This window comes from Oncorhynchus nerka, linkage group LG27, assembly GCF_034236695.1.
Source record: "Oncorhynchus nerka isolate Pitt River linkage group LG27, Oner_Uvic_2.0, whole genome shotgun sequence".
Lineage (NCBI taxonomy): Eukaryota > Metazoa > Chordata > Actinopteri > Salmoniformes > Salmonidae > Oncorhynchus > Oncorhynchus nerka.
The window spans coordinates 16962840-16975120 of NC_088422.1; the positions used below are offsets into that span (position 1 = coordinate 16962840).

At 37.3% G+C, this 12281-nt stretch overlaps 1 pseudogene; it reads right to left on the minus strand.

Moving 5' to 3' along the window:
• Positions 1–6822, minus strand: part of LOC115116235 (cotranscriptional regulator ARB2A homolog) — a 448115-nt pseudogene extending 441293 nt beyond the window's left edge.
• Between the last annotated feature and the right edge of the window lie 5459 nt (positions 6823–12281).

The following is a 12281-nucleotide window of genomic DNA, read 5'->3' on the forward strand; positions in this document are numbered from 1 at the left end:
AACTATCTATCATTCTGTTGACACTGTAACAACTATCTATCATTCTGTTGACACTAACAACAATCTATCATTCTGTTGACACTGTAACAACTATCTATCATTCTGTTGACACTAACAACAATCTATCATTCTGTTGACACTGTAACGACCATCTATCAGTCTGTTGACACTGTAACGACCATCTATCATTCTGTTAACACTAACAACTATCTATCATTCTGTTGACACTAACAACTATCTATCATTCTGTTGACACTGTAACAACTATCTATCATTCTGTTGACACTGTAACAACTATCTATCATTCTGTTGACACTGTAACAACTATCTATCATTCTGTTGTCACTGTAACAACTATCTATCATTCTGTTGACACTGTAACAACTATCTATCATTCTGTTGACACTGTAACAACTATCTATCATTCTGTTGACACTGTAACAACTATCTATCATTCTGTTGAGACTGTAACAACTATCTATCATTCTGTTGACACTGTAACAACCATCTATCAATCTGTTGACACTGTAACAACTATCTATCATTCTGTTGACACTGTAACAACTATCTATCATTCTGTTGACACTGTAAGAACTATCTATCATTCTGTTGACACTAACAACTATCATTCTGTTGACACTAACAACTATCTATCATTCTGTTGACACTTTAACAACTATCTATCATTCTGTTGACACTGTAACAACTATCTATCATTCTGTTGACACTGTAACGACCATATATCATTCTGTTAACACTAACAACTATCTATCATTCTGTTGACACTAACAACTATCTATCATTCTGTTGACACTGTAACAACTATCTATCATTCTGTTGACACTGTAACAACTATCTATCATTCTGTTGACACTGTAACAACTATCTATCATTCTGTTGTCACTGTAACAACTATCTATCATTCTGTTGACACTGTAACAACTATCTATCATTCTGTTGACACTGTAACAACTATCTATCATTCTGTTGACACTGTAACAACTATCTATCATTCTGTTGAGACTGTAACAACTATCTATCATTCTGTTGACACTGTAACAACCATCTATCAATCTGTTGACACTGTAACAACTATCTATCATTCTGTTGACACTGTAACAACTATCTATCATTCTGTTGACACTGTAAGAACTATCTATCATTCTGTTGACACTAACAACTATCATTCTGTTGACACTAACAACTATCTATCATTCTGTTGACACTTTAACAACTATCTATCATTCTGTTGACACTGTAACAACTATCTATCATTCTGTTGACACTGTAACAACTATCTATCATTCTGTTGACACTAACAACAATCTATCATTCTGTTGACACTGTAACAACTATCTATCATTCTGTTGACACTAACAACAATCTATCATTCTGTTGACACTGTAACGACCATCTATCATTCTGTTGACACTGTAACGACCATCTATCATTCTGTTAACACTGTAACAACTATCTATCATTCTGTTGACACTGTAACGACCATCTATCATTCTGTTGACACTGTAACAACCATCTATCATTCTGTTGACACTGTAACAACAATCTATCATTCTGTTGACACTGTAACGACCATCTATCAGTCTGTTGACACTGTAACGACCATCTATCATTCTGTTAACACTAACAACTATCTATCATTCTGTTGACACTAACAACTATCTATCATTCTGTTGACACTGTAACAACTATCTATCATTCTGTTGACACTGTAACAACTATCTATCATTCTGTTGACACTGTAACAACTATCTATCATTCTGTTGTCACTGTAACAACTATCTATCATTCTGTTGACACTGTAACAACTATCTATCATTCTGTTGACACTGTAACAACTATCTATCATTCTGTTGACACTGTAACAACTATCTATCATTCTGTTGAGACTGTAACAACTATCTATCATTCTGTTGACACTGTAACAACCATCTATCAATCTGTTGACACTGTAACAACTATCTATCATTCTGTTGACACTGTAACAACTATCTATCATTCTGTTGACACTGTAAGAACTATCTATCATTCTGTTGACACTAACAACTATCATTCTGTTGACACTAACAACTATCTATCATTCTGTTGACACTTTAACAACTATCTATCATTCTGTTGACACTAACAACTATCTATCATTCTGTTGACACTGTAACAACTATCTATCATTCTGTTGACACTGTAACAACTATCTATCATTCTGTTGACACTGTAACAACTATCTATCATTCTGTTGAGACTGTAACAACTATCTATCATTCTGTTGACACTGTAACAACCATCTATCAATCTGTTGACACTGTAACAACTATCTATCATTCTGTTGACACTGTAACAACTATCTATCATTCTGTTGAAACTGTAAGAACTATCTATCATTCTGTTGACACTAACAACTATCATTCTGTTGACACTAACAACTATCTATCATTCTGTTGACACTTTAACAACTATCTATCATTCTGTTGACACTGTAACAACTATCTATCATTCTGTTGACACTAACAACAATCTATCATTCTGTTGACACTGTAACAACTATCTATCATTCTGTTGACACTAACAACAATCTATCATTCTGTTGACACTGTAACGACCATCTATCAGTCTGTTGACACTGTAACGACCATCTATCATTCTGTTAACACTAACAACTATCTATCATTCTGTTGACACTGTAACAACTATCTATCATTCTGTTGACACTGTAACAACTATCTATCATTCTGTTGACACTGTAACAACTATCTATCATTCTGTTGTCACTGTAACAACTATCTATCATTCTGTTGACACTGTAACAACTATCTATCATTCTGTTGACACTGTAACAACTATCTATCATTCTGTTGACACTGTAACAACTATCTATCATTCTGTTGAGACTGTAACAACTATCTATCATTCTGTTGACACTGTAACAACCATCTATCAATCTGTTGACACTGTAACAACTATCTATCATTCTGTTGACACTGTAACAACTATCTATCATTCTGTTGACACTGTAAGAACTATCTATCATTCTGTTGACACTAACAACTATCATTCTGTTGACACTAACAACTATCTATCATTCTGTTGACACTTTAACAACTATCTATCATTCTGTTGACACTGTAACAACTATCTATCATTCTGTTGACACTGTAACAACTATCTATCATTCTGTTGACACTAACAACAATCTATCATTCTGTTGACACTGTAACAACTATCTATCATTCTGTTGACACTGTAACGACCATCTATCATTCTGTTAACACTAACAACTATCTATCATTCTGTTGACACTAACAACTATCTATCATTCTGTTGACACTGTAACAACTATCTATCATTCTGTTGACACTGTAACAACTATCTATCATTCTGTTGACACTGTAACAACTATCTATCATTCTGTTGTCACTGTAACAACTATCTATCATTCTGTTGACACTGTAACAACTATCTATCATTCTGTTGACACTGTAACAACTATCTATCATTCTGTTGACACTGTAACAACTATCTATCATTCTGTTGAGACTGTAACAACTATCTATCATTCTGTTGACACTGTAACAACCATCTATCAATCTGTTGACACTGTAACAACTATCTATCATTCTGTTGACACTGTAACAACTATCTATCATTCTGTTGACACTGTAAGAACTATCTATCATTCTGTTGACACTAACAACTATCATTCTGTTGACACTAACAACTATCTATCATTCTGTTGACACTTTAACAACTATCTATCATTCTGTTGACACTGTAACAACTATCTATCATTCTGTTGACACTGTAACAACTATCTATCATTCTGTTGACACTAACAACAATCTATCATTCTGTTGACACTGTAACAACTATCTATCATTCTGTTGACACTAACAACAATCTATCATTCTGTTGACACTGTAACGACCATCTATCATTCTGTTGACACTGTAACGACCATCTATCATTCTGTTAACACTGTAACAACTATCTATCATTCTGTTGACACTGTAACGACCATCTATCATTCTGTTGACACTGTAACAACCATCTATCATTCTGTTGACACTGTAACAACAATCTATCATTCTGTTGACACTGTAACGACCATATATCATTCTGTTGACACTGTAACGACCATCTATCATTCTGTTAACACTAGCAACAATCTATCATTCTGTTGACACTGTAACGACCATCTATCATTCTGTTGACACTGTAACGACCATCTATCATTCTGTTGACACTGTAACAAAACTATCTATCCTGCTGTTGACACGGCAACATATCGAAGAACAAAACAATATTAAATGTAATTGTGACCTCTAAGACTGCAAAACCCATAAAGCTAAAATACTCAAAGTATACGTACTTAACCGAAATAGCCGTAGGGTCTCATACTTTCTCAATTATTCCGCAACGGCAAACCCGGCAAAAAATAATAATCTATTATTACACAGTGGGGCGAGATTAAACAGTAGCACTTAACAGAAGGAAGAGTGCATCCTAATGAAACCCTACATGCAAGGCGTGTGTGTCACATGCTTTGGGGCGGCAGGGTAGCCTAGTGGTTAGAGTGTTGGACTAGTAACCGAAAGGTTGCACGTTCAAATCCCCGAGCTGACAAGGTACAAATCTGTCGTTCTGCCAAGGTACAAATCTGTCGTTCTGCCCCTGAACAGGCAGTTAACCCACTGTTCCTAGGCCGTCATTGAAAATAAGAATTTGTTCTTAACTGACTTGCCTAGTAAAATAAAGGTAAAAAATATATAAAAAAAAAAACAACAGGTGCAGACTAACAGTGAACTGCTAACTTTTGGGCCCTTCCCAACAATGCAGAAAATAATTATATGACCATGTAATGAATTAAACATTTAGGAGGCTTTAACACAACTGATACATGTATGTTGATTATAAAGATGATGACTTCATCACAGTAGCCCTCCTGTTTTTCATTACAACAAATCCAAGGTTAGGTAAACCTGGAGCGCCTTCAGAATGGATTCACACCCCTCATTCCACATTTTGTGGTGTTACAGGCTGAATTTAAAATGGACGAAGGCCAGATGTTGTGTCAATGGCCGACACACAATACCCCGTAATGTCAAAGTGGAACTGTAGTTACATTACTGACCTAAATGACAGAGTGAAAAGAAAGAAGCCTGTACAGAATACAAATATTCCAAAACATGCATCCTGTTTGTAATAAGGCACTAAAGTAAAGCTGCACATTTTATTTTGCTGAAAGAATGTCCTGAATACAAAGGAGAAATGCTCACTAACAGGAATGTAAACCAATTGCTGCACAACCTTTCTGAGAAAGAAGCTTTTTGTGTGTATGGATAGTATCTGGGATATTTTATTCAGCTCATGAAAACAAAACACTTCATATGCTGCGTTTATATGTTTGTTCACTATACAATCCAGGTGTGTGAAGCTCTTATAGACTTACCCAGAAAGACTCACTGCTGTAATCACTGCCAAAGGTGTTCTAACATGTATTGACTCAGGGGTGTGAATACTTATATAAATCAGAAACAGTATTTCTGTATTTCCTTTTCAATACATTTGCAAAAATGTCTAAAAACATGTTTTCACTTTGTCATTATGGGGTATTGTGTGTAGATGGGTGAGAAACAAAATCAATTTGATCCATTTTGAATTCAGGCTGTAACACAACAAACTGTGCAATAAGTCAAGGGGTATGAATGCTTTCTGAAAGCACTGTAATTAAGTGTGTGTGTGTGCACTTGGGTGTACGCACTTGTGTGTGTATGAGAGTTCAGCTCCATCGCCTCCACAACACAGCCTCTCATAGGACTAGGTTTCCTCAAAATTTCTCCCCTTTTTCTAGCATAATTAGCATGCAGTTCTCAATTCTGGAGCGTAATAGGTGTACATAACCTTGGATTTCCAGTAATGAAAAACCGGAGGGCTACTGTGACGAAGTCATCATCTTTATAATTAAGATACCGGTTTCAATTGTATACAGCCTCTTAAATATGGTCATATTTTTTACACTATTTAGACGTAGGCTAACTTGGGTGTTGGTGAAGAATACCCTCCAGTCATGGCAGCACTGAGCCGGAGGGGCTTTATATAGAAATGATATTCTTGGAGAGTGAAGAAGACACCCAAGGCAGGCTCCTCAGCCGTGGCAGCCCGGGCCTGTTCTTAAGGGGAGCAAGGCTATGCAAATCCTCCGTCAGACTGAGTGCAAGGCTGAGTAGGTTACTGACAGGCCGTATAGTACACAACATGTCTTCCTCAGGACACATAGCCAGTCAGCAGAGGCTGTCACACAGAGAAAGAGAGGACGAGGAGGGAGAGAGAGAGCGAGTAAGAGAAGTGCAGGAGAGAAAGGGCAGGAGAGCGAGAGCAAGAGAGAAAGAGACAAAAGCAGTGCAGGACAGAGGGAGAGAGCAGAAGAGAGAGAGATGGAAGAATCCGAGACAGGTTCTCTAATACAGGTCTCAAAATGAGGATGATTTCCTGTGCATTCAAATGATGCGGAATCTTTTTAAATCCGAGATTTAGCTAAATGATTTGTACAACATGTAATGTTAAATGCAAAGCAATCATTTCCATGCAAGACATCCACACAAAATAGAAATTATATGACTTACGCTCGTTGAAAGTGTACTCAAACTCTTCAAGCGTCTTGGGGAAAGTGAGTGGAGGTTCGTCCTTCTTCATTAGTTTGTCTAAGTCTATTCTGGACAACAAGTCTGGGCCAGGTGTGGGGAGGGACACAGAGAATCAATATTAGCAACATTTACACTCAGAACCTGCTGAAAACACAGAGGCAGTCATAACGGATAAAGGCCTAGCCTCATCTCTTCATGTTTTGTTTTTATGGATCCCAAGACTTCCAGTTACTGTGACTTGAACTCAGTGACAATTGTTGCTGGGAAGACTATGTTGGTTTAGCAGAATGAAACAAATGAAATAGGCTACGGCTACGTATTCATATTTACAGTGTTGTAGTAATGTTTCCTCTTAGTACAGTTTGATAATATACAACAACAACTAATTAGGCTAAATTACAGAAGGAAACTAACCTAGGCTATTGCAGAGTGCTTGGACATGGTTAGAAGTCATAACAAAAAAATACATTAAAAAGAGGCCATTTGCAATTGCTACATACTCTACCGGTCAAAAGTTTTAGAACACCTACTCATTCAAGGGTTTTTCTTTATTTGTACTATTTTCTACATTATCAAATAGTAGTGAAGACATCAAAACTATTAAATAACACATATGGAATCATGTAGTGACCAAAAAAAGGGATAAACAAATCAAAATATATTTTCAAATAGCCACCCTTTTCCTTGACAGCTTTGCACAAGCTTGGCATTCTCTCAACCAGCTTCATGAGGTGGAGTGCACCTGGAGTGCATTTCATATTAATATTAACAGGTGTTCCTTCTTAAAAAGTTATTTTGAGGAATTTCTTTCCTTCTAAACACGTTTGAGCCAATCAGTTGTGTGACAAGGTAGGGCTGGTATACAGAAGATAGCCCCACTTGGTAAAATAAGTCCATATTATGGCAAGAACTACTCAAATAAGCAAAGAATAATGAAAATGTAAACCAAATACTGTATAGCCTCAAAACATGGCTAAAACTACACCAAACAAAAAATATAAACGCAACACGTAAAGTGTGTTATATCCCTGTTAGTAACAGGTTATATGCCTTTTAGTGAGCATTTCTTCTTTGACAAAATAATCCATCCACCTGACAGGTGTGGCATATCAAGATGCTGATTAAACAGCATGATCATTACACAGGTGCACCTTGTGCTGGAGACAATAAAAGGCCACTCTAAAATGTGCAGTTCTGTCACACAACACAATGCCACAGATGTCTCATGTTTTGAGGGAGCTTGCAATAGGCATGCTGAGTGCAGGAATGTCTACCAGAGGTATTGCCAGATAATTGAATGTTCATTTCTCTACCATAAGCCACCTCAAACGTGTATGGCGTTAATAGGGCAAGTCAGAAAATCTTACTTTCAATGACGGTCTAGGAACAGTGGGTTAACTGCCTGTTCAGGGGCAGAACGACAGATTTGTACTTTGTCAGCTCGGGGGTTTAAACTTGCAACCTTCCAGTTACTAGTCCAAGGCTCTAACCACTAGGCTACCCTGCCGCCCCAAACTTGACTTATTTTTTTTAAATGTCACTGGCCTACACACAATACCCCACAATGTTAAAGTGGAATCATGTTTTTCGAAATTTTACAAATTCATTAAAAAAGAAAAGCTTAAATGTCTTGAGTCAATAAGTATTCAACCCCTTTGTTATGCCAAGCCTAAATAAATTCAGAAGTAAAAATGTGCTTAACAAGTCACATAAGAAGTTGCTCTGTGTGCAATAATAGTGTTTAACATCATAACATTTGAATGACTACCTCATCTCTGTACCCCACACATACAATTATCTGTAAGGTAATTTCAACCACAGATTCAACCACAAAGACCAGGGAGGTGTTCCAATGCTTTGCAAAGAAGGGAACCTATTGGTAGATGGGTATAAAAAGCAGACATTGATATCCCTTTGACCATGGTGAGGAAATTAATTACATGTTGGATGTTCTATCAACACACCTAGTCACTACAAAGATACGGGCGTCCTTCCGAACTCAGTTTCCGGAGAGGAAGGAAACCGCTCAGGGATTTCAGCATGATGCTAATGGTGACATTAAAACAGTTACAGAGTTTAATGGCTGTGATAAAAGAAAACTGAGGATGGATAAACAACATTGTATACTAACCTAAATGACAGAGTGAAAAGGAGGTATTCTGTACAGAAGGTAGCCTGTCCAAAACATGCATTCTATTGCAAAAAGGAAGTTAAAATAATACTGTACAAAATGTGACAAACCAATTAACTTTTTGTCCTGAATACAAAGTTTGAAGCCAATCCAGTACAATACATTACTGAGCACCACTCTCCATATTTTCAAGCATAGTGGTAGCTACATCATGTTATAAGTATGTTTGTAATCGTTAAAAGTATACTTTGGGATTTTGGAACATGAGGACTTTTATCTACTTTCCCAGAGAAACGCAGAAACATAAAAATGGTATCCGTGAGTTCATCTAACTCTGGGAAAGTAGATAAATGGCATCTTTGCCAAAACCCGGAAGTATCCCTTTAAGGACTGGGAAGTTATTCTGGATTAAAAAAAACGTAATGGAGCTAAGCACAGGCCAAATTCTAGAGGAAAACCTGGTTCAGTCTGCTTTCCACCAGACACCGGGAGATGAATTCACCTTTCAGCAGGATAATAACCTAAAACACAAGCCCAAAAATACACTGGAGTTGCTTACCAAGAAGACAGCGAATGTTCCTGAGTGGCCAAGTTACAGTTTTGACTTCAATCTGTTTGAAAATCTATGGCAATACGTGAAAATTGTTGTCAAGCAATCAATGATCAACAACTAATTTGACAGAACTTGAAGAATTTTGAAAATAATAATGTGCAACTGTTAATCCAGGTGTGTAAAGCTCTTAGAAACCTACCCAGAAAGACTCACAGCTGAAATCGCTGCCAAAGGTGATTCTAACATGTATTGACTCTGGGGGTTGAATACTGTTTTATTTCTCATGATTTAAAAATAAAAATGTTCAGATTTTTCTTTCTCTTTTACATTAGAGTGTTTTGTGAAGATAGTTGACAGAAAATGACATTTAAATACGTTTTAATCCCATTTTGTAACAAAAGAAATGTGTAAAAAGTAAAAGGGTGTGAATAGTTTCTGAAGGCACTGTATAAGCAGTTTTCATCCTCCAACATAAACATTACATCCCAAAAGCAGCATAGGTTTACTGTTTGAATAAATATGGTTCCTTTATTCAGGGACATCAATGAGTCATAACTCCTGGGGAAGCTTATTCTTATCCTAAACATTAGAATAAGCTCTTCTTTGGAATTCCCTGCTGCTTATGTGTCAATAATCACATTATCCTGCAAAGCGCAATTCTCCATAAAACAACTATTGAGTATTTGTGATGAAACCTTCATTTTCCATTGACTGGTGTTTTCTATAAGTAAGATATCACCTGTCAACAATGAAAATGTATAAGAATGTGATTGAATAGTGAGTGTTTGTTTTGGAAAGACAAAACAAACCACAGCTTTCATTCTTTCCTGAAAATAGATGAGAGAACCTTGTTGTGTAAATCCTAGCATCTTACACGAGCAGTGGCTTAAATTCCTACACCAATATGAAAATAATAGCTTTCATTGTATTATGCTAAATATAAGCAGCACACTTTTTCACGTGGAGAAAAAGAATAGCTTGAGCGCATTTTGTTGTTTTTATTTTATTAGTAGTTTATATGATCATATACGGTGCATTAGGAAAGTATTCAAATCCCTTGACCTTTTCCACATTTTGTTACGTTACAGCCTTAATCTAAAATGGATTAACTGAAAAAAACTCCTCATCAATCAACACAGAACACCCCGTAATGACAAAGCGAAAACATTTTTTTTGCAATTTTTGCAAATGTATGAAAATGAAAAATACCTTATTTACATAAGTATTCAAACCCATTGGTATGAGACTTGAAATTGAGCTCAGGTGCATCCTGTTTCCACTGATGATCCTTGAGATGTTTCTACAACTTGATTGGAGTCCACCTGTGGTCAATTAAATTAATTGGACATGATTTGGAAAGGCACACACCTGTCTACATAAGGTCTCACAGTTGACTGTGCATGTCAGAGCAAAAGCCAAGCCATGAGGTTGAAGGAATTCAGATCAAATAAAATGTTTATTTGTCACATGCGCCGAATACCTTACAGTGAAATGCTTACTAAATAGTCTGTATAGCTCCAAGACAGTCCGTATAGAAACAAAACATTTCTGAAGCATTGAAGATCCCCAAGAACACAGTGGCCTCTATTTGTCTTAAATGGAAGAAGATTGGAACCACCAAGACTCAGGGAGGTCACCAAGAACCTGATGGTCACTCTCACGGAGCTCCAGAGTTCCTCTGTGGAGATGGGAGAATCTTCCAGAAGGACAACCATCTCTGCAGCACTCCACCAATCAGGCCTTTATGGTAGCATGGCAAGATGGAAGCCACTCCTCAGTAAAAGGCACATGACAGCCTGCTTGGAGTTTGCCAAAAGGCACCTAAATGACTCTCAGACCATGAGAAACAAGACTCTCTGGTCTGATGAAACCAAGATTGAACTCAATGGCCTGAATGCGAAGCATCACGTCTGCATGAAACCTGGCACCATCTCTATGGTGCAGCATGGTGGTGGCAGCATCATGCTGTGGGGATGATTTTCAGCAGTAGAGACTGGGAGACTAGTCAGGACCGAGGGAAAGATGAACAGAGCAAAGTACAGAGAGATCCTTGATGAAAACCTGCTCCAAAGCTCCCAGGACCTCAGACTGTGGCGAAGTTCCCCTTCCAACAGGACAGCGAACCCTAAGCACACAAGACAACGCAGGAGTGGCTCCGGGACAAGTCTCTGAATGTCCTTGAGTGGCCCAGCCAGAGCCCGGACTTGAACCCGACCTGAAAATAGCTGTGCAGTGAGACTCCCCATCCAACCTTACAGACCTTGAGAGAATCTGTAGAGAAGAATGGGAGAAATTCCCCAAATAAAAGTGTGCCAAGCTTGTAGCATCATACCCAAAAAGACTCGAGGCTGTAATCGCTGCCAAGGGTGCTTCAACAAAGTACTGAGTAAAGGATCGGAATACTTATGTAAATGTGATATTTAATTTAATTTTTTTGTATAAATTTGCAACAATGTATGAAAACCTGTTTTTGCTTTGTCATTGTGGGGTTTTGTGTGTAGAGTGATGAGGGGGGGGGGGGGGAATGATTTAATCCATTTTAGATTAAGGCTGTAACATACCAAAATGTGGAAAAAGTCAAGGGGTCTGAATTCTTTCCGAATCCACAGTATTTATCCTACTGGTCACTCATTTGCAGGAAAATATATACACTCTTAGAAAAAAGGGTTCCAAAGGGGTTCTTCGGCTGTCTCCATAGGAGAACCCTTTTAAGTTCCATGTAGAACCCTTGTGTAATAGGTTATACTCTGCATTTAACTCAAAGGGGTTCTAACTCGAACCAAAAAAGGTTCTTTAGAGGGTTCGCCAATGGAGACCCTTTTATTTCCTAGATAGCACCTTTTTTTCCCCAAGAGTGTATAAGAAAAACAGCAACATATCACTCTTAGTTTACTCTCAATGTATTAGAAAGTTGAAACATAGCTACCCGGTTGATAATGTA